The following is a 23,377-nucleotide window of genomic DNA, read 5'->3' on the forward strand; positions in this document are numbered from 1 at the left end:
CCAGCAGAGAGCAAACTTTTTTGCTGCTCATGCAATTCCCTCTCCCTCTAAGCTGATTCTGCATAAAACCATCACATAACTTGAAACTCGTGGTCTTAAGAACAATAACTTGAAGACTGCATTTAACAGAGCAAGTGTGTGACGCTTAGCATAATAATATATTTATTCATGAGCTATCTAATAACTGAGGATGCATATTTTATCATAATGCTCTGATACAGAAAAACACACACTCTTTGTAGATCTGCCCTTTTTGCTTGCTTTGGTATATTGATAGAGCTAATGACCACAGTTTGTGCCTTCTTTGCTAGGCACAGAAAATCCCTGCTTTAATAGCAACACTGTGCTGTGGCAGAATTATAAGAATTAGGGTGCTGCACCAGGGAGCCTGGTTCCTCAGCAGAGAGACTTTGCACAAAGCAGCACCAGAGCAGCTCCAGAGCAGCAGAGAAGTGTGGGGTCCCTAGAGCCCCAAAGAGCAGGCAGGGGCTCTGCAGGGAGCAGCCAAACCATGGAGAAAGCACAGAGGATCATAGACAAAACCCAGGGGTGATGAAAGGTTGGAATATGTGTATATATGCAACCTGCTCAGTGCTAGGGGAAATCTGATTGTAGCAATTATGCTAAAAAACCCCATTCACACTCTTTCTATTACCCTGTGATAATTCACCCCCTTTGGACTGAAGCTGTTACATGTACTGACACCTGTCTGTACAATTTGGATGAGGACAGTGGGCCATTTCTGTTCTGTAAAACATGTAAGAATGGGCCCAGTATGTCATTTCCCAAAAAAAATTATTACTGGAGGAAAATTTTCAATTTATGATGCATTTAATTTCTACATCTTTAATGTCTTTGCCAGAAATGCTGGGCTTTACCTTAATTCCCCAGGGACCAGAGACATTTGCCACTGCTCTGAATGAGAGTAAGTCAAAAACATTTTAAAATGTCTAACCTCCTGGAACAGTCATTCCCCTCAGATCAACATGCAGTGTGCACAGAAGCTTGCTTTCAGAGCTGTAGGAGGAAAAAATCTGCATGATGTATTGATAGAAGCTGCTCTGTAGGAGCAGGGAGACAACAATGGATTAGACTGGTATATAAAAACACCTTCCCAAAGATTAAGATAAGTTTCCCTCTGTGCTGGCAGTGAATGAACAGAATTCTCCATTTGCTTTCCCAATAGACAGGAACACCTGAGGCAAAGGTTTATTACAAATACACCCCTTGGGAGACTGATGTTGTGTTTTCTGATGGCCCGTCAGCTTTCTACTTTCCCTTGATTTATTTGAGCTGTGGTGTGTGTCTATCTACAGGGTGCATATTTAGAGAGAGTATCTATTCAATTATTACAGGTAGAGATTTGGCTGTGGGGAGGTGCACTCTCTGTTTACTCCCAAGCATTAGTTTGGATGAAGAACTCTCAAAGTCATGGTCCAAAAGAAATCATAGATGATTCATTCAATTTCAATCTTATCCTTGGTTTGAAATGTCTGTATGTCTTACTCATTATCTAATTAGCCCAGCAAAATCCCAGTTTGTAAACACTAATTGGAAGCATGCAAGAGTAAGTGTCCATGTAAATCTTCCTCTGCATTTCTGATGTATCAGGTGCTACAGGCAAATAAATCTGACACCAGGAAAATGCCCAGGAAGTTCTGCTATACAAATGGAAAATCTGAGCCTGTATGTGAAAAGTGTCTTAAAGCCAGTTTAGAATAGGAGCCAGGAAGAGTTCTGGACAAGCTGAAAATTGTAGGTAGTAAAGGGGGCAAAGTGATAGTAAAACCACAATTTGTAGACACTATAATTAGCAGTAGTAGCATAATGCAGACATAAATTAATAAAAAAAATGTTAGTGGAGTGTCTGGCTCAGGGGACTGATAATAAGACTGTATTTTGAGCTTAGTGTCTCCTGCCAGAGAGTCACTGATTCTGAGAGTGCCAGTAGCAAAGATGTCTACTGTCTGTTGAAGAATTAGATTACTGTCTCAGTTTAGTGTTTCATGTAAGCTCTGTTGTTTGCTGACTCCAAGAAGTGGCCAAAGGCTCAATGGATGGAAAATGAAAACTGCACCTTAACAGAGAAACTGTACCTTAAGAGAGAAACAGATATCTGAACAGGTATGGAATAGATTAGGAGGCAAATTTTCATACTTTCTACCTACAATAAATGTGATTTTAAATATGCAGTTGACATTTCTAGTGCTGTCAGTCAGAGCTTTTGGACAATTACTGGCAAAATGAGGGATATAGCAACAGCTAATCATTGGGAAGTGTTAAACATAAAATTTAAACATCATATTTTTGACCATCTAGTTGATGAATTCTGGCACAAAATACTAGAAAAATAAGCTCTTGATATTGAGGCATAGAGAAGATATATTCTGAAAGAAACGTTCCACATTTCCTTTACATTATCAGCTTTGTGCAGGGGAATATAAGTTATATTAAACTGTATTATAAAGGACATCTACCTACTGACATGGGCAGCCTGTCTCTTAATTATGAAAAATACACAAGAGTAAGGATACTTCAGTAAGCAGAGAAATTATTTCAATTACTGCTGCATTATACAGAAATTATTGTGCAGAAAAATTACTGAAAAGCAGCCTGTGGCAGTGATTTGCTAAAACTTGTGGAGGTGTGATAATTTCACATAAGTTCCTATTAAGAACCAATGGAAGCTAAATTTAATGTGTCCCTCCTTCTTATCACAACTTTGGTTGGTGTCTTCTGTGGCATGTAAAGCTCCAATATTCTTTCATCAAACATAAGATTATTCTGGCCTATCCTTTCTGTAAGTTCTTTTAACTCCATAACTTCCTTGGCTATGTTATGCTTTGGCAATACCAAAGGCACAGTTCCCCTCCTGCAACAGATACAGGTCCAATTAATTGATCTGATTATATCTATTTCCAGCAATCTTTATTGCAATAGATATTTCGTATTTCTTTTCTTTCTCCTACAGTTCCCTGTTCTTCCTCATTGCCCTTTGTAAGCTTTGCATACAGTTCAGGTCTTTATGGGCCTAAGTCTGATAACACTTTGTGCTGGACAATTTTTCACTAGAAAATTGATTCCTGATTTACAGTGGTATAAATAAAACATGACCTCAGGCTTTTTGTCTTGTGATTTCTATCTTTCTCATCACTAACATTTAAAAATGCTATTGGGTGATTTCGGCTGATACATTCAGCTTGGATGCAACAATTTGTCCTCCCCCCAGGTCTCCCACATTAAAAAAATAAAAATAAAAAAGATGCATTGCCTTATCCTCCTATGAAAATGCAAGAAACTGAAGGAGGGGATTGAGATGCTTTGAAAGCATTAAGAATGGTGTTTGTCATCTCAAGTGATAGAAAGAACTTAGTCACCATGAAATCTATTAACCATAAACCACACAAACTTCACACACATTTTGTGTTATTAGTATTACAAAGCATTTATATGGTGCCATACATTTCCACAGCCATTTCTTGCAAGCAGATAAAGCACATTCCTTTCCTGAGACAGCCTGCACTCTACATAAGTCAAGACAAATATTGTATGTGATAAAAATAGAGGACAAAAGTTCAGGAGGGATTGATGTGTGAGATAGCTGATAAGCAGAAGAGTGGGAAGGGAAATGATTAAAGATTTTTTGTTTGGGATCCTTTTAAAACTAGGGAAAGTTGCTGAGAGTTGCTGGCTGCATACACCTGGGAAACTTGCTGATTCAGGGCAAAGCAGAAACTTTCCCAAAGAGTGTGGCTTCAGGATCCATGTCCCATAGATGGGGATGTCTGTGGAGCTTCCCACACCCAGCTTAACCCAGGGGTGGACATGGCTATAGCATTTTTGGGGCACCTGGTGTTTGTGGGGCACCTGGTGCATGGCAGCCACCTGGAGATGCTCCAAGCGCTGGTGTTTGTGGGAAGTTCATGCCCCAAGAACAGGCTTGTACCTGAGCCCCCTCCTGCGTGCCCTGCCAGGCAGCCTGGCCCAGGACAGGGACACACCAGCTCATGTTAGGATGTTCCCCTGGGAAGGGAGGCTGCCCTGCCTGCAGCAAAGCACCCAGGGCCAGAGGCAGATGGTGCAGAGGCAGAGCCCAAACCGGTGGCAGAGCACTGTCCCCAGCATGCAGAGGATGCCATCAGGGCCCCCAAGCCTGCATTGTCAAGCAGCCTTCAGCTTGGTGGCCCATCCCTGGTGTCCTCCAAAGCCAGTGCTGCCATACTCACCTCGCTGTTGCTGAGGAGACTGCCCTCAGGAAATTCATGGCAGGGCTTCACTGCTCAACAAGGTCTCACTGAGGCCTGACACTGATTTCTAACTTTGCTTTATTATTAATATTAAGATTCTTTCTGTGACTTGCTTGAGGCAGCAAAAGCACAGCTATTTGGATATGCATCCTCAGGGCATCCATCTACCCAAAGTCATATGGGTTATTCAGAATTTCTGAATACCTACTTAAATGTCTCAGATAAAGCAAAACTGATGAACATGTAAGTTTGTAGGCAGGTACTCATTTATAAATCTATAATACTTATGTCAGTGCATACTATAAGAAAAGGTTTTCCAGGGTACATAGTTTACAGTTGAGATTGGGAAGCAAAAGCAACATCAGCACAGGAGGAACAGGAAACTTGCAGTTAAGTTGAATATTCAGAAACTAACAGGAAAAGAGGATGTAAGCAACATCAATACACGCATAATTTAAGAAACATTGTCTGAAATGCACATTTCACTTTTAAAAACACTTCGAATTATGAAAGAGAGGAGAGGAAGAAAGAGAAGATGTCAAATAGTAGCTTTTGATTAGGTCTGCTTAACACAAGCAGTATTGAAGTTCGGAACCTCTAAATGTGCAACTTTTTATATATTCTTATTATGCATATAGTAAGGGTTATACACAACAAGAAGTAGCCAAATACTTCAAAATATATCTGTATAAGCCTAGAGGTCTGGGACCTCCACCTTCTTGATGAGCCAAGACCTTGTCTAATTGTGTAAAATGCTGATCTCTTCTTACAAACTGCTGATTATCTTCCACACACTAGAGAATAAAAGGAGTCAGTGGAAATTGCAGTTAAAGAAACAAAATAGTATCCCCTTAAATCCGAGAGAGCTTTTTCAAAACTGCAGGGAAATAGTATTTCTCAAAGCAGCAGGCGTGACAAATGGGAAATAAGTGCCAAGTTTAATCCATTCACCTCCTTTTAAATAGCAAGCCCACACACACAGAAGTTAAAAGAGGAGAGAATGGGTCCAGAGTTGATGTGTTTCAAAACTGGAGACAAAAATAAATCCCACTTTTTTTTATCAGTCATTCTTGTTGGGAGACAACATGGCATTTCAACGTGGAAAAATAATAGTAGCATTTGGTAGAGATGCAGTTCATCATTGTTTCCTACTTTAAAGAAACACCTTCTCTCAGCTCAGATTGCATCCTTGTGGTAGATATAGGGGGTATTTCCAATTTCTAAATCTTCTTGGAATTATTTTTAGTGCCACAAATTTTTAATATGGCCCTCCAGTTCACATTCACTCCTTTTCATGTCTAATCCCACCTTAGAGAAAGTCCTGTACATGATGTCTGAGTCCACTGCAAACATGGAAAAATCATACTGGGGAAAATGTTTTGAGACAGTATTTACCCAATGCAAAGGGACATTACCCACCAAGATGCTGAGAATCCTGGGTTTCTCACTCAATAGGCTGGGGTGTAATTCAGGACAGGAGCACATGAGCCTTCACATCTGGGAGAAGTTCCTGGGGGGAAGACAGAACAAAGGAAGGGACAGGAGCTGGGCACCCGACAGGCTGCAAAGACAGCACCAGGTTTGGGAGAGTTTTGGAGTGCACATATTTTTTAGGCCTAAGTTTAGATGTGTGCTTGACTGTGCACCTAATTATATGAATAGTTTCACACAGCTGAATTTAGATGAAATGTATTAAATATTATTTTCTTTATTTTTGCTCCTTATTTACTTATTTTGTGAGGAAAATGAGAGATGTCTCAGTTCCAGTAAAGGGGTAAGCTATGAATTGATATCATAACATTTTGTCAGAGATGGATATTTGCAGCTAATACATTTCATGCAGTTCCCTAATGCACCCAGTGAACATTCAAGAAACAGAAATAAACAGACAAATAAAGAATTAATTAAGTATAAAATCCAGAAAAAAATTGACACTGCACTTTGGTCCATCTTAATTTAGCACAGAAAGTATTTAATAGACTTTGCAATCTTCCTATAAATATTATGTGCTTAAATGAGCATTTCCTTTTGTGCTGTAAAGGCCTAAGGGAAGCAAATTAAAAACAGTTCATATAGATACATTTCTTTTGCCTCTTGGAGCAGGATTTCCCTTCTCCCTCTGCAGTACCTTGGGGACTTACCAAGTCATAAGTTACTCAGATGAGAGGACTCATCTCCACCACACACCTTGGGGGCTGCCATGAATGTGGTCAGTCAAACCCTACTGAGAATCCACACTACTTGGATCCCTATGCAATGCAAAAATCCAAGAATTCTTTTCAAGCACACCCCTTTGCAGCCTCTCTTCTTCATAAGAAGCAGCATGCAAGGTCAGGTCACAAATCAAGTAGTCTCTGTGCATCCCAGAGGACCTGGGCCACAGACTTTCCCAAAGACAATGAAATGGGATCTACAGTGTTGCAAATGAAATTCAAGGAGGCACAGCAGCTAGGGAAAGAACACACATGAGAGAGGATGTAAATATCCATGGTTACTGGTACTAGCAATGACTCCTGGGGTTCAGCCTCCCCAGTCTTCAGCCAGAACCAACTTCCACCTAAAATCTGCTTGGTTTCCTGCCTTGGTAAGAGACAAAGGCTTCACAAGAAGGTCACGTCCCCTTTCAGGAAGGGCTAGTGAGGAGTCCCACCATGGTCTGGAGTAGCACCCACTGCCCCCACTCCTCTCCCTTTGTGTCTCTAAAGGAGCTTGCTTGGGATCTCTTAGAGTAAATGTCAACTTTAACAAGAAACATATTCATAAATACACTACAGTCATACATTTATGAAACACAGAGCCATTGCAAAGCCTCCTCCTTATCTTTTAGGTTAAAATTGTATTTTGGCAATCAAGTTCTACTCAGACCAGTAATGGTTTGAAAGCTGGCTGTGCTATGTGCACCTTGTTTATACCACACATGCTATCAAGAAAAAAATTGTTAATATGTGATGTACACTCCCCTTTCCAGCAAGCCTAACCAGATCAGACCAAAGACTTTGATGAAGTGAAGGAAAGCCATTAGGTTGTCTCTTCTGTTTGATATTCTGCAGATTGCTGCTGTAAGTTGGTAGACTATCTGTCTGGGAACAGACAGTGACACATCAAAGCCACCACTATCTGCCTGCAGAAGCTCACACAATAAAGATGCACCCTTTGCTAGGGAGATGGCTCCCTCCTTGCACCTGGACCCTAAACCCTAATGGCAGCTTCAGAGAGATGCTGAGGCTCCATGGGTGGCCTAGAAGAGAAAGATGTGGAGAGATAAATGTTGGTGCAGTACCATGCTCTCCATGTTGTACCTTTTCCAGGCCCAGTGTTCCCAGAGATGGGGGTTTTGTGGTTCTCTGAATCCTAACCTTACAACCTTACCCCTAACCTGAATTTGCAGGCTGAAGCCCCAAGTGCCACAGGCGGCTGAGTTTGGATGGAAGTGGAGATCAGTGTCTGTGCAGTGCCATGCTCTCCTTGAGACACCTTTCCAGCCCCTGGAGCTGTAGCCTTGGTGGTTCCCTGAACACTAACCCTCACACTAACTTGGGGCCAGTGTCAGTACTTCCCCTTTCCTCCCTCAGATTTAGTATTCCCCAATCCAATTGGTCATACTCAGTTTGTCTGTGTTTTGGAATATCAGGAAGAATTTACCAGGATCATATGGTAAATGTTTCTTGTTGTTTAAAAAGCCCAAATAAAATTAGGTTTTACAATTCACTTTGAAATCTTCATTTCTGGCTGGATCATATAAGTGATAAACTATTCACCTGTATTTTATGAATTTTTGTGTAATGAAAATCTCAAATCATATTTATAAATGATAAAGTGATTAAGATTTTATATATCTCAGTTACATGCTGTTGGTAATCTTTTCATGAATATAAATGTTACAGGTTTAAGAATTCTTTCTGAAAAAACAGCATTCACAGAATTTTAAAAAATAGCTATATAGCTGTTCTTTCTCCTCTGATTATTTGCCTCCATCCAGATGCACAGAAACAGTTTTGACTCCAGAGCAGCCACTATATTTTGGTAATAATAGAACATATGGTAATAATGGAGCACAGGCTCTGGCTAAATCACAATTCCATCTCTTCTCCTGTTCAGGCAGGCCCTTGATTTCCATGCATGAAATTAATGCCTGCAAGAGGCAGAAAGGAAATTCTTCCTGGAGCACACTGTTACACTACTGTGACATGCAACCCTCGAACTAGAACTCATTTTTCAGACACATTGAATTTAGGTCCCTACCTTGCAGTGCAGCAGATGGCAGCCTGTCCATGTTAGCCCTTACTGCAGTGCTGGTGCTTCTGCAGCAGTAAGTGACCACCACCTGCCTGGTGTTGGCCACTCAGCATTGCCTTTCTCTCTTTTAGGATAGAGTCAGCTTTGCAGAACAAAGGGGGATCAGTGGCAGGTGGTGGGCACCAAACAAAGAGCAGCATGCCCTTGCTGCAAAGACAGATAATGATATCCTGGACTGCATTAGGAGGTTAAGAGAGGTGATCCTTCCCCTCTGCCACTTGGAGTGCTGTGCCCAGTTTTGGGCTGCCCAGTACACAAGGGACATGCACACCCTGGAGAGGGTCCAACAAATGGTCACTAAGGGACTGAATCCTCTCTGTTATGAGACAGAGCTGACACAGTTGGGACTGTTCATCCTGGGGGAGAGAGTTCAGGGAGAATCTCATCAATGTGTATGAGTATCTGAAGGGAGGGTGCAAAGAGCTCAGAGGCAGCTCTTTCCAGTGGTGCTGGGTGAGGCAAAAGGCCCAAAACACTGGCGATTCCACCTGAACATCACGGAACACTTTTTCTCTGTAAGAGTGGTCAAGCACTGGCACAGGTTGCCCAGAGAGATTGACAAGTCTCCTTGGAAATTCTGGACACAGTCCTGGGAAATTGGCTCTAGGTGGTCCTGCATGAGCAGGAGGTTGGACAAGGGGCCTATTGTCAGAGGCCCCTTCCAACTTCAACAGTTCTCTGTTTTTGTGACTTCAGCAGTGCTTTACACCACCCATGAGCTGCAATATCCTGCAAATGGTGGGAATCCAGGATATCTGATTCTCATTACTTCTTCACTTCACACTCTGTTTATGTTTTTGATCTTTTGAGCTCTTACAACTTGCTCAATCAATCAGACTCCAGACTGCAGTTTAACGTCATCAATGAGAAAATATTGTGATAGAGTCAGATGGCTTCAATGTAATTTTGTTTCCTCACCAAAACATAAATTCTGTTTCTGTGAGCTCTAAAGTAATGCAATGAATGCCCTGGCAGTTAATGATCACCCTCCTGCTGTTTTTTTCACTTATTTTCCTGATAATACTGAGTCAGAGCTTCCCTTACTGGACCAATACTGCTGCCTCCTCTCTGAGTGCCTCTGCTCTTCCTACAGTTTCTTGCAAAGACATGAAGACCTTCACAAAAGTTAACCAGTTAAACACCATCACTATTTGCTCTGCATACACCCTTGATCTGGGTGGCACCACAGATGTGTTTAAAGCAGATTGCTGTTATTTTAGCTACCTTCTCCCCACTGACATGTCAAACCTCTCTGAAGTACAGCAGAGTGGTTACCTGTCTCTATCATGATCCAGAGATGTATAGGAGATCTAACCCACCTTGTAACAAAGCCTGGCACATAGCACATTCTAGATCAGTTTGTGGTATACAGTGTTGAATTTTTCTATTTCTGTGGAAGCAGCATGCTGAGTTAAAGCTTTTCCTCACCTCCTCACTGCTTTGCTTGATTTATAGATTAGAAAAAATCCACAGATTTGTTCTGACAGATACCCCTTCTCACAGATTTTATAAATCAGAGGGCTATCATGCAAGCAATCAGTTTCCTAGTAGAAGACTTTATGATGAAATATGGAGACCATTCTGTTAGAAATGAGGGATACATTTCTGCTCTAGAGCAAGTGATGCCAGTCAGGACTGCACTTGAAGCTGATAGAATAAAAATGGGCTGAAATCAGGGAAAGAGGTTTTCAATGAGAGAGGCCCAGGAATTATCCCAGATTAATTTTAGGGTAAAAATTCCACCCTGCTGCACTGAATCTATATCAGGTGTAGGAAAGCCTAGCACTGTCTTACCATTAAGAATGGTGCTTAGAATGGTATGGTGAAAGATAAGAGACAATAGACAAACAATAGATAAGAGTTTCTGAGGTATTAAGGTTGCAGTATCCTTTTGGATGAGCTCCATGGGGCAGTTTTTCCCCTCCCAAATTCAGATACTGTCATACACCAGAGGGCTGAGCCACCCCACAGTGCCATGGCTGGGCTGCACCCAGGTATGGGACAGACTGGCCCCTGGTTCAGTCCCCACTGCTGGCTTGGTCCCAATGTCACCATGGCCCCAGCTCCCTGTAGCACCACCTGCCTGACCACAAATGCATCAATGGGTAAATTCAGTGTCCTGATAAATTCTGCTGGTTTTAGGATCCCCTCTGATAAATTTTGAATAACAAAAATAGCCAATTTTAAACCCAGGACTTTTTCTTTTTGTCAGGACTCTGAAAGATGCTTCTTTTCATGCCAGGATGATAACAGCCGAGTCAATAACTTGTTTCGGGATTGATATTGCTATCAAATAAAATACTCCTCCTCTTTTCTCTTCAAACATCCTCTCTTATTAGGAAATCACAATAATTCTGCTGATGCACTTTGGAAAGACCATGTCTTCTGAAGAAATGTTACAGTAGTTCTATGCTGCCTCCAAGATGTCATGTTTCCAGTGAGTATAAGGTCAATAAGCCTCACAGCGGTACTGCCCAAACCTGCCAGGTACCAACCCTCATTTCCACACAGCCTTTCCCCTTATTACCCCATCCTCTCTTCTGATCACAAGTGGAGCTGAAGTCACCCCTGAAAAATAAATTTACTATTTGTCATGCCAGAAGTTTACAGAGATCATATAAATCAGCACCAGCCACAAAAAGATCTGTATGGTTGCTTTCAGGAAAGGAAAATCTAATATAGTTTTTAATGGCACAAAGTTATTTATCTCATTATTTCAAATGAAATGCAAAATAAGGAGGTTTGACAACAGAACATGGTCTTTCACTTCATCAATGTTTCTGAGCAAGTATTTTCTAGTCCTTTCTTATGCAAGACATTTAGCCTGCTTTCTGCTTGCAAATTATTTGTCAACAAACTTCAGTCTTAAAATATGGTATTTTGTTGTTCTGAAACAGTTTTACAAACAGATTTCAGTCTCTTGAGTTCTTAATTTAGGATATTTGCTATTCACTTTTCATCCACATCCCACTGTAATTTTTATTCCCTGACCAGACCAGAAATTCAGCCTGTCAGCCAACTTCCTATAAAATAAACATATGTGCTACTTATTTTTTCATCTTCTTCTGCTTTCCTTTCATATTTTCTTATCTCATTTCCTTTTCAGCAGTTTTCCCCCTACCTCTCTTTTTAAGTGCCTCTTTTTCTTTTTCCTTTCTCCTTGTCCCTATTTCATTCCATCCTCCCCCAGTCTTCCATCCAAAAGTTTCTCGAGTGTCATTGAAGTTTAGAAAAATGTGTTTTCTGCAAGTTTTCCAAACTTGTTTGAGAACTCTTCCAAGAAGAGAGTGTTTCCTAAGTCAAGTGCCTTCTCTCTGGAGGCTGCCACAAGAGCAGAGTTGCTAAAAAAAGTCCAGAAAGCAGAAGTTAATGATTTCAGACATGCTAATGTTTCCTACAAGGGTGTGCTATTTTTAGGAATGCAATAAGCCTTTACCAGCTGCTGAAGTCCAATGATATATATTTATTAGTTACCTATCGCCAAACAAATGCGTTTAACACACGAAAATTCTGTTAGGAAACACTCCCTGCAACATATTATAATGAAAAACATTTTGGCAGTTTTCTGAAAACTGCTGGGTCATTGATGGGAGTTTGTTATAGAGGAAAGGTCCTGCAGAGAACCTCAGAAAACCTCAGAATGATAATAATGGTTCTGGTAAGCAGTCTTTTCCATCCATCGAGCTGATGTATCTGAAGTCAATAATGAGTAACTCTGCAAGAGTTGCAAGCAATAATTTATTAAAGCATATATGTCATGGGAAAAACAAGCAGTGATCAGCTTTACTTTCTGATCAATTAACAGCACTCAGACAAGCAGAACTCAAATTATTTTGAAACCCCAAATGAACTGATCCAGTCATTAGGAAGTCTGTGGTGCTACTTCATGCAAGCAGCTGTTCATTTTATCATATTTACTTTTACAAATGACTGTTATCATCCTGCAACCTTAGCTTTATAGCTCTTTGGAAACTACCCAATGTTTGATTTTTAAGGACTCTATCTGCAGTTTAATCTACTTCAAGAGAGAGTATTGAAAATTTTGAACAAACTGGAATTGCGGGAGGAAATGTTTTAACAGCTTTTTGCAGGCAATAAAAATGCAATGTAAGCTCCCAGTTAGTCCCTTCACAGCAATGGACTTTCTAATCAAGGAATGCAGTCCAACATTACAGGCAAACCTCTGGGATGAGGAACTGTCTGACAGCTGCTCCCATTTAAACAACCTGAGACCTTACCTAAAAATGGCCTGCAGAAACCAGACCCCAAGGCCATGAACCTTCTACTCTCCATGTTCCCACTGCCTTCCTGCCACCACCATTTGTTTAACCCCCAGTGCCTCTGCTCCCTTCCTTGCTTTCCCAGGGGCCTGAATAATGCCATGGTTCTTGTCCAATGAGGATCATTGTGGATTTAACTTCACAGAGGAATGGAAGTAGAACCTTTGGGATGGGGTGTGCTGGAAATGGAGGGAGGTAATACATAAAACAGCACCTCTGCTCTTACTACAGCAGTGCCTTAAAACCTAGAAAAGGGGATAATTCAGTGCAGCTGGCCAGTGCTACCAGCATCCTCTTCCAGCAAGCATCCAGCTGGAGAAGCCCAGAGCAGTGCAGAACATGTAAATGAGCTACAGGATCAGTCAAATGCACCCTCCTTCCAGAACTATCTTTCTTCCTCTCGTTTTCACTTTTATTGTTACTATGGTTGTTATTTTAAGAATGCAAATGTGAAGGGGAGAAGGAAAATTATAGAAAAGGGCAGATGGAAAGGGATATAGGAGGCATTTCAAGTAAAGAGAAAAGAAGATAACCAGGACAGAGGCAAGAACTTGCTGAAACTCTACATGTTTCCTTCTCCTTTGGCAAAATTTAGCTTTCAGGCATCCCTGGATCCCTTATTTCCTACATGCAGGTGGCTTTTTAAGATGGATCGCTCAGCATTCACAGGGTTTTTTTCCCCAGTCTCTTCATTTGGCAGCACACACCGAAGATACGAATGCATGTAGTCCAAGAAAAACAATTCAGCTGCAGAAAAGGAGCATGTAAGACAGAATCTTTGGGAAAGAAACTGCACTGCTGGTGGTGTTCTGTTATCCCTTAGTGATAACACATAGTGGGCATTGGCCTCTGCCCAGCCCTCCACAAGGGATGAAACATTAACATATTAACCCCCTGAGGGCAGCAGCCTCTTCTCCCCTTCCCCATTACAACTGTCCTTTGGCACCAGGAGCAAAGCCCTGGCAAGGGGGGCTGTGCAGGCACAGAGGCACTCAGCAATGCCTCAGTGCCCATCCTCATCCCTCTCAAGTTCAGCCAGAGGCAGCAGCAATGGCAGGAGGGGCTTCAGCTGGGCTGCCGTGTAACCAGCAGCAAGGCACAAGCCAGTGCACTTGTTTTACTAGATATATTTTTATCCTGAAAAAACCCTTCATTTTTCTCTAGCTAGGCAGCTAAAGCGTGCTTGCTTGCACATGCTCTACTAAAGATGAGGTTAATTCAATATTATCTTTATTTTGTGTGGGTGAAGCACTGGCTGGTGAAAAGAGGAAAAGCTCTGTGCGTCTGGTGCTACTTCTTGCTGAAATGCTGGATGGAGCTGCACTTTGTTAAACAAGACAGAAATTATCTACCCAAGGGAAGAAGTCCATCTATCTGTCTGAGCCCAGGAGAGAAATTCAGTCTTTAATATGGGTCTTTCCTAAATTATTTATTCTTGTTAGGATAGTGTAAGGTTTCCATAGTCACTGGCTGCATGTGATTTCTAAAGCATGGCTCACTGCAGGGATCCTCACTCACTAGCTCATTTCCAGTTTTCTTGCCTTCCCTTTGTACAGGGGGATTCAATTGTAGAGAGCTGTTGAACAAAACAGTTGTGGTGTTACTGCCCTTTAGTCCTTATTTGCTTCCTCAGCCATTTGGAGTTGCTGGGGGTCTGCAGACAGCCAGTAATTATTTCTTAGGTTGTTAAATTCTGGGAATATGCTTAGTGCCATGCAGGACACATGAGCCACAGCCCTCCAAGCTAAAATCCTTCTCCAAGGAGCACTGCTCTCCAGACTCTGCACCTGGGCTGGTCTCACCCTGAACACAAACCCACCCACCCAGGGGCTTCTCAATCCCCCTATGGGATGGATATAGGGCTGAAATGGAATCCAGATTCATTATGAAGTTTTATTGAAGTTCTATTTGCTTTGCAGAGAAGGATCTGCAGATCCTGATGGACAACAAGCTCTCCATGAGCCAGCAGTGCCCTTGTGGCCAAGAAGGCCAATGGTGTCTGGGGTGCATTAGGAAAAGCATTGCCAGCAGATCAAGGGAGGTGATCTTAACCCTCTACTCAGCCCAAGTGAGGCACATCTGGACTGCTGTGTCCAGTTCTGGGCTCCTCAGTGCAAGAGAGACATCGAGCTCCTAGAGCAGGTACAGTGGAGGGCAACAAAGATGATTAAGGGATTGGAGCATCTCTTACAAGGACAGGCTGAGGGAGCTGGGCCTGTTTGTCCTTGAGAATAGAGTACCTCATCACTGTCTATAATAAACATCTGAAGGGAGGGTGTCAAGAGGAGGTTTCCAGGCTCATCCCAGTGGTGCCAAGCAATAGGACAGGAGGCAGCGGGCAGAAACTGATGCACAGGAAGTTACACTTGAATATGAGGAAGAATTCCTTTGTCGTGCAGGTGACTGCCCAGAGAGGATGTGGAATCTCCCTCACTGGAGCTATTGGAGACCTGGACATAATCCTGTGCCGTGTGCTCAAGGATGACCCTGCCTGAGCAGAAAAGTTGGACCAGGTGACCCACTGTAGTCTCTTCCAACACAACCTATTTTGTGATTCTGTGAAAGGATCTAGGAGAGGAGCCAGCAGGAAGAGGCTGGAAGGGATCCCACACTCCTCTCTCCTGTGCCCAGACAAGGCATCCTGTGAATGCTTCAGTTTCCTGTCACCCTCGGCAGAAGTGTCAGTGCCAAACCTCAGCAGAAACCTTGGCTTCACACAGAGCTAGGTAAAAGAAGAGAACACCAGGGACAATCAAACAGCAACTCCAAAACTGTTTGTTTGTGTAGAATCCTGAGTCAGCTTTGACAAGCTTTTTTACAGGGTTAAGTCATGACAGTTCCTGGATTACACACCTGCCTCCTAGAGGAATTGCCAGCAGAAGCTTCTTGACCTAAGTGGCAAAAGCTGGCACAGACACATATATGTTTATAACTAACACTGTGACAGGATCCCAGCTTGGCCTCAGTCCTGACACTTACATCTTGTTCTTATCAAACCAAAGCCACAAAATCCCCATAATTTATTAGAACATAATTTAAAAGACTTTGTATTTGCAACCGAGAGAACTTAGAGGGTTTAGTATCATTTTGGAAAGGAAAAAGGTTTGGGACAGGACAGTGTGAGGAAAAATTTCTGTTTGGAAAAAACATCCTGGCAGATATGTTTTATGTGTTGGTCATGCAATTAGAGCCAATCTCACACAACCCACAACTTACTACCTCCTTCACCTCTAAATAGGAGAGGGGCCTTTTGAAAGATTGCATCATCCTGCATCTTTAATAAAAGGGAATTATCCTCCCAGGATGCAGGCAAGCAACAATACATCTCCCTCAGAAACAAGGGCCATCACACCACAGTGTTGCTGAAAATGCATTTTCTAGCCACACAAAAAGATCCATGTGGGAGAGGCTTGGCCCCCAAAGCTATAATCTAGAAAATCCATTGTCCTTCCAGGATTTGATAAAAGAGATACGAGGACAGATTTGCCTGGACAAATGCTAAGCACTGAGCTGAGGAAGGAAAGTTCAGACATACATGTGCCTATGTTTTTTGAGAACCACCAAGACCATTCCCCATTTCCACTTCCAGCTCATGCATAATTCACTCAGCACTCACTTTGCTACATTCACATGATACTCTACTGTAACATTATGCATATGAAAAAGCTTTGAGCCTTGCCATGAGAAATTATTAAAAATTTGGGGGTTTTTTACTTACTTAGATAAGCTGATCATTTTTGCTCACAAATTCTGCTGGGTCTGGACCTCCTGTGCAATTATTTTTAACCATGACTAAAGAGTGAACTGAAGAGGGGAATAAGTCCTAGAAATTAGCTGCTTCCCTGATCAGTCTCTGATTTGTATCAAAGGAAACATTTGTTGGTTCCAGTAATTCATTAAGTCTCTATTGTTTCACAGTGCACACAGCAAAATCTTTGTAAAGTGTTTTACCATTAAATCCCTTGCTGCTATTTGTGGCTCTGCTGCTATTCAACGAGGTTTTCAAGGCTCTGGCTCACAGCCTTGTGTACAGCTTCTTATAATGGCTGGTACTATGGGAATCAAAGACTCCATTATATCAATAGATGGTACCTGTCACTTTGTAGCATGCTTTTTATGGCAGGATATTTATTTTTCAAAGATGCATTCCTCCAGCTGTAATCCTACATGTTCCTCCTTTACGCTTGCAATGTGCCAGGCTTTAAAGCAAAGGACAAAGCAGCTGAAAATAGGAGTCTTTCGACCCACCCAGCCCATTTCTTTTCAGATATTGAGAAATTAAAACACAGGGCTTTGTGGATGAATTGCTGTCAGAGTCATTTGATAACTAGGATCCCAGTAGAAGCTTTTATAACAACATTAATAAAGATGTGCTAGCACTAAGATCCCTGTGTGCCGCATACCAATAACACTGGTTAGAATTACTGCCTTCAGATAACGAATCACACTTTTTTTAGAAGACAAAAAAATGTATTAAATATGTCTTCTCTCCGTCCTCACCAGGATTTGGTAATGACTGGGTATTTTTTTCAAAAAAGGTGTTCAGAAGCACAGTGCTGCAGCATCACTGCCAGCCTGATGGCTGCACTTCCTGAATTAATTCAGAATACTTCAAAACAAACCACTCCACCATAATTTGAAATCTCTTTCCTGCTTCACTTATGTCACTGAAAGCAGGACAACTAAATAGTGGGGCAGGTTTTGTTAATGAGTGGCAGTGGCATGAGTTGGGGCTGAAGGGCAGAGTGCCTCCCAGTGTTGCTTGGGAAGGCAGAAGGGATGTCTGCAGCAGAGTGCAGCCTGCCTGTCTCTACACTCCCAAGGTGCAAGAAGTCCAACATGAATTATGGCAGTCTGAGGTGATACTGTCCTGTGGAGGGAAGCACAGGCACTTGCAGCACAGGCGGGGTCTATGATTTCTTCCCTCTCCCAGCAGTTGAATGCTGGGCCAGCCAAGCTCTAGTGTTGCCAAGGGAGCTGACTCTGGAATGGGGAGATCCAGCAGTGAGGGAGAGGAGATTCCAAATCTGAATTTTGCACCTAGCTCCTGGACAATTTTATTGGGTTATTTCTGGGATGTTTGATGTGCTGGGATGCTTTGCATAGCACATGCTCCACAGAAAGCCCACTAGCTACTTGCAGCATGGAGACTCAGCAGAGGACAAAGGTACCAGACTATTGCAGCTCTGGAGGAGGGGTGCTTGGCACTTGTCTCAGAGGGATAAACAGCAGCTGGGTTCTGGATAAATGAGATTGAACTGATTTTGCTTCTCTTCCAATTCCCACAGCAAACCCAGCTCCAAGGAAGAAGACCAGGATGGCTTTGTTTTAAAAAGCCTAGACCTGATGTTACAGACCAGCATTGACTCTTCTGGGATATGAGACTCTCCATCTATTCCTATGCAGTGCCAGTCAGAGGAATATAAGCCTGGAAAGGAGCTCCTGAGCCTGAAATACCAGTAATTTGCCAAATATGCTGGTCAAAATATTTCATGAACTAACAGAACTTTGTTTTAATGATGATTAGGTTTTATATCACCACTATCCTCTTCCAGATCCTCAGTACACTGATAAGGAAAAATAATTTATGAATTCCTGCATAAGCGTATTTACAGTTGTTTCTATGTGAATTTTATTCTTTGACTTAAATAGCTTTTCTTTTCCTGTTTCTTCAGAATTTAGCATCATTATTTGCTTGCAGAGAATAATTACTTCTCTTTGCAGTTTCAGAAAGACTAAACCAAGCCCTTGCTTTTCCCTGCTACATTCTTCCCAGGGGCTGTCCTCTGCAGCTCCTCCAGCCTTCATGAATGGGGATGCCACCAGCCTGAATGCTACTTCCACTCCACTGGAAACAAATCATCAGGGATATCCTCAGCCTGGGTTTGTCCTTCATGGTTGGAACACATTGATGACAATATTCATCCTGACTGGCTCAGTGACCCAGTGCTTTCTACTCATTTCCATTTCCAGCTGACAAATTCCCATTTTTTTCAGTGCAAATCCTCCACACTAGTCTTTAAATGACATTGCCCTCAATTTCACTGATGTTTATCACACTGTTTGACTCTTTGGGACAGGCATTTTCTTCTGCCTAATATCCTCATCTTCTCATATTGAGGATGACTCCCACCTTGTCACCTGCAAACTTCAGAAAAACCCTCTTACTATTAGTTTTAAGGACCATTCATGAACCTCCATCCCAACTTAATATTTCTATAGCAGATGTGTTTTACCATGTTAATTGAAAATTTACTTAATTAGGTATTTCCTAATTTTTTAAGAAGAGCATCAATATTTTATTCTGTTCCTTAAAGAGTAATGATTGCTTTATGTCTGAGGTTATTTTATACTTAGGTCAATGCTGAAGCAGTTTGTTCCCCCTGTTCTCCTTAGTATTAGCACTTCTACTCTTCATATTGTCCAGCCCCTCATCTTCTGTATTTCCATTATTGATTGTCATAATATTGTTTACTTGATTCTTCCCTTTTTATACATTAGATCCTCAGGCATGGAGATAAAGGAAGTCCCTTCCATCCAGCTCCCTCTTTTCCAAGTTAAAATTCTTGTCATCATTTATGTCAGGTTTGGGCGAAGAGGATAGTCCCCCTTCTGACAGGCAGCTTTCTACTTCTTGCAGTGATACACAGAATCAGGCATTCAGCATTTTTTTGTGAGTGAGAAACATAAGAATGCACCCAAGTGGAGTGGGTTTTTTGTTTGGTTGTTTTATTTTTATCATTCTGGGCACATACCCTAGGAAGACACTGAAATCTGAATCATTTCCCCATGTATCACTGTAAACATGACCACAATACAGTATTTTATTTGCCTATGGAATCAACTCTCAGTCCTGAGGAGGCTTTTATGCAACAGCATCAAAGGGATTTTGAGAGGATACAAGAAGAGAGGAGCAGGTTTTCTAATGCTTATATACTAAAAAAAAAAAAAAAAAAAAAAAAAAATCCTTTGAATTTTTTGGACAGATAAGCAAGACCCCTGTGAAACTGAGGTTGCCTATGTGTCAGTGGTGGGACTGGCCCAGGCTGACAGCACCAGGTAAAATGGGTGTGAATGTGGATGGCAAAGAGCAGGGAGCCAGTCTTGGGTGACAGCATCGAGTCTGCACACCTGCATGTGCCAGGGACTAAGAGGTTCTTGCCAAACCTGGTGGGGGAAGCAAAGTAGCACCTTTGTCTCTGTTATTTGCCTTGAGTAACTACCATGCTATCCCACTGCTGTGACTGTTAAGAGAAGAGAGAGAATCTGTGAAAGAACCATAAACCCCACATGCTGTGCTGCTGACACAACTGCCTTTTGTTTGTACATATAGCCACTGTTACTCTTCAGCTAACAAATTTGATTTGTGCCCCTTAATATCTTCAAAGTAATGCTCTTGCTAATGGTAGTCATGTTATTGATTTTCATAGGGGCATTTTACTCCATATGAATCCATTGCTTTTAAGGCAATTAATCATGCATCGCTAACTTAACTGCAATGGTGGTTTTAATGTGAATATTCAAGTAGCGCTTCACTTCAGGGTTTGTCAACAGCTACCATCTGAAGACAATTTCAAAGCCTTAAGAAACTGCTTAATATAGCTATTGGATGCTTACCAGTTCATAAGACCCTGCTCCAGCTGCCTCATATATTTTATGCAGAACAAAATCTTCTAATTAAGTAGATGAAAGAAAAGAATTAACATACCACCTAGGGGACTGAACATACATGATTATTAAGCACTATAAAAAAATTAAAAAGGCTTTCCCAGCTCAAAAAAAGGATCAAAAATGAGCTGACTGGGGGAGCAAACCACTGCAACAGGGAAATAAAGGGTTCAGACAGACTCAGTACCACAACTGATACTGCAGGGATGTGCTGAAAGTAAGGTATAAGATTCTTTGAAGCAGGTGTGTATGCTTTTCAATTTCCTGAATCCAATTTCATTTTCCTTTTTGGGATTCCATTATGGAGATTTTCTCAAAGGGCATCCCCACACAGCTTCCTGTGGGTGCAGTGATCCTCCCCACCTGGTGGGATCCAACATCCCACCCCAGAAATTACAGGTGTGGTTTGTCCTTCCCAATTTCCATTACCTCCAGCTTTCATTGCCTGCCTGCAGAAGCAGTCACCTTTATCAGAGCTTTTTCCAGCCTCTCCACAAACAAATATAAGTCTTTGACCACATAAGAGACTTGCTTGTTCTTTAATGGGCAAGAGGCACATTAGGCATATGCTCTTGTTACTCACACACAGGGAGGGAAGTAGACATCATCTCAGTATCTGAAGGATAGTCAGAACCAGAATTAGTCCATGCTAGACTGGGCTCATACAGTCACAAGTTTGAGAGTAGAGATCTTAAGCAAATTTAAACAAAAGAGGCAAGAACTTGAAATAATTTTTGAAGAAAAACTAATTAAATCTGTGAAGATGGATGGAAGAGCAATGCAACATATGTGTCAGATGAGCCTAGCATCTTTCTTAGAAACCATAATTGATATTTTAACTATTATTACTATGCAACACTAAGAGCAAAATTTCATTTATCTAAACATCTGTGAAACATCTGCTATAGAGCCACACACGAGGATAATTTTATTTTGAGCAGAACAAGCAGAAGCCATATAGTGTAAGGATGCTTGAAGGGAGAATGTCAATGTAATGGGCTGGAATGATGATGATGAGCAAAGTTTTTCAAGAACTGGATCTGGTTTAGTTTTAGCAATATTAATAGTATGAAAAGCGGACAAGGGGTAACAAAACTTGCCAAGTACACTGTCCTCAGTATGGAGGAGACTGTCACACAGGGAGAGGGAGTAATGAGGACAGGAGGAATCCCAATGGAGTACCATGACACATGAGGACATGAACTTCAACAATAGTAATAAAAATGTGCACTGCAACCTGAGAGTTCCTCAGCTGGCAACAAACACATAAAGCAATCTGTGGATGTGTGTGGATGCACATGAGTACTTACATGAACGTGTACACTTGTGCATACACACAAGAACATGTGTATTCACAGATGTCTCCACAGCTTGCAGCCATGACAAAGGCAAGTGAAAGGTTGTAGTGACTCCAGCAAAATACACATTGTCCTTGGGGTCTCACACTGTTCCAGCCACCTACATACAAGAAAGCTGAATTTAAGCTGACTAGGCACAGGACAGAGCTTTTTAGGATGAACAGAGTGTTCATCATTCTGTTTAGTAGAGAGGACAGGACAACTTGGTTTGCTTCACTGAGCAAGACATGCAGGAAGGACAAGGCTCCTCTACTTCAGATGAGCAAACTCTGGAAAGGGAAAAGCTATTTCAGATAAAATACAACATTGGTACAACGACAACAAAAGGCACAAACCAACCAGAAAAAAATGAGATTTTAATCAGGAAACTGTTTCTAACCACTGGAGCCAACAAAAGCCACAAAGTGAGGTCAAGGCAGTCTCAAGGGAGGAGACAATCAGAGAACCTTTCTGGATTGTACACACAGGAATGTCACGGGCTCAGCAGACATTGCAGATGATTTTGCAGTTATAGCTGGTGATGTCTAGGTGAAGGGTGCTTCATTCTGTGATGATACCAAGGTAAATTTCAAGTGACCTCAATTCCATGGAAAACACCTCATGCAGCTCTGTTCTCCATAATCAGTTAGCATACTAAAATGCGTTACAGGAAGAAATCTGTTGCCTAGGACTTTTAATAAGGCTTAAATGTGCCCTCTTTAGTCCTGTTGATGCCTGTTTGAAATATATAAATAAATAATCAGTACATCAATTATTTCTATCTATTTTATAGCCAAAATGTAGAATACCTCTGTCAAGCACCCTTGCTTAATTTCAATGTGGTATCTAAAAGGGAATTAGAAAACTAATGAAAACTACACTTGCTATTTAACAATTATATTGGAAAAAAGTCTTGAGGACTCCACAGCAAACATTACACAAAATTACCAAGAGATAAAGGAAGCATAAATAGCACTCTGTTGCAAGGGACACTAGTGTTTTCTTCAATATTAGGGAAATCATTAGGGCATCTTACCCAGCTCTTTTTGAATGTGGATAATGGTACAATATCCTTGTTGTATTTGAGACACATAAAGTTATCTAGAAACTGCAAACTCTTCTTTCAGATCAACCTTCTTGGACAGAAAGAGGTGTACAAGAATAACAAGAACTGTTAATCATAACTGACTGTGTCTAGCCCTCTAAAATATTTTTCTTCTGTTGTGAGCATGAGTGACTTAATTCTTTTAGCAATTCTTATTTATTATAATGTAGAACTGTTTTAGCAGGGTTGGTGGAGAAGCTTCAGTTTTACATCCAAGAATGAGAACATAATTAAATCCACTATTTTCAACAGAAAATCATTAAAATTAGCCTATTTCCTTCATGTCAGTTAGCTATGAATGGATTTAAATGTCACTCTTTCACCTTTATTCAAAATTTTCTAGGGATTTCAGCAGATCTGTTTCAGATCAAGGAATTCTGAATGATAATTCACCTCTTACATGGGGGTATCTAGACACAAAACAATGGCAGTATTTCTCTGCAT

At 41.5% G+C, this 23,377-nt stretch overlaps 1 long non-coding RNA gene across 1 annotated transcript in view; it reads right to left on the reverse strand.

Annotated features, from left to right (window-relative positions):
* Positions 1 to 22,470: 22,470 nt before the first annotated feature.
* Positions 22,471 to 23,377, reverse strand: part of LOC141728620 (uncharacterized) — a 30,076-nt gene continuing 29,169 nt past the window's right edge. Inside the window, exon 4 of the long non-coding RNA XR_012579765.1 lies at positions 22,471 to 22,563. This is a non-coding gene — a long non-coding RNA (uncharacterized LOC141728620). The remainder of the gene's footprint in view (positions 22,564 to 23,377) is intronic.

The sequence above is a fragment of the Zonotrichia albicollis genome, chromosome 3, assembly GCF_047830755.1.
Source record: "Zonotrichia albicollis isolate bZonAlb1 chromosome 3, bZonAlb1.hap1, whole genome shotgun sequence".
NCBI lineage: Eukaryota > Metazoa > Chordata > Aves > Passeriformes > Passerellidae > Zonotrichia > Zonotrichia albicollis.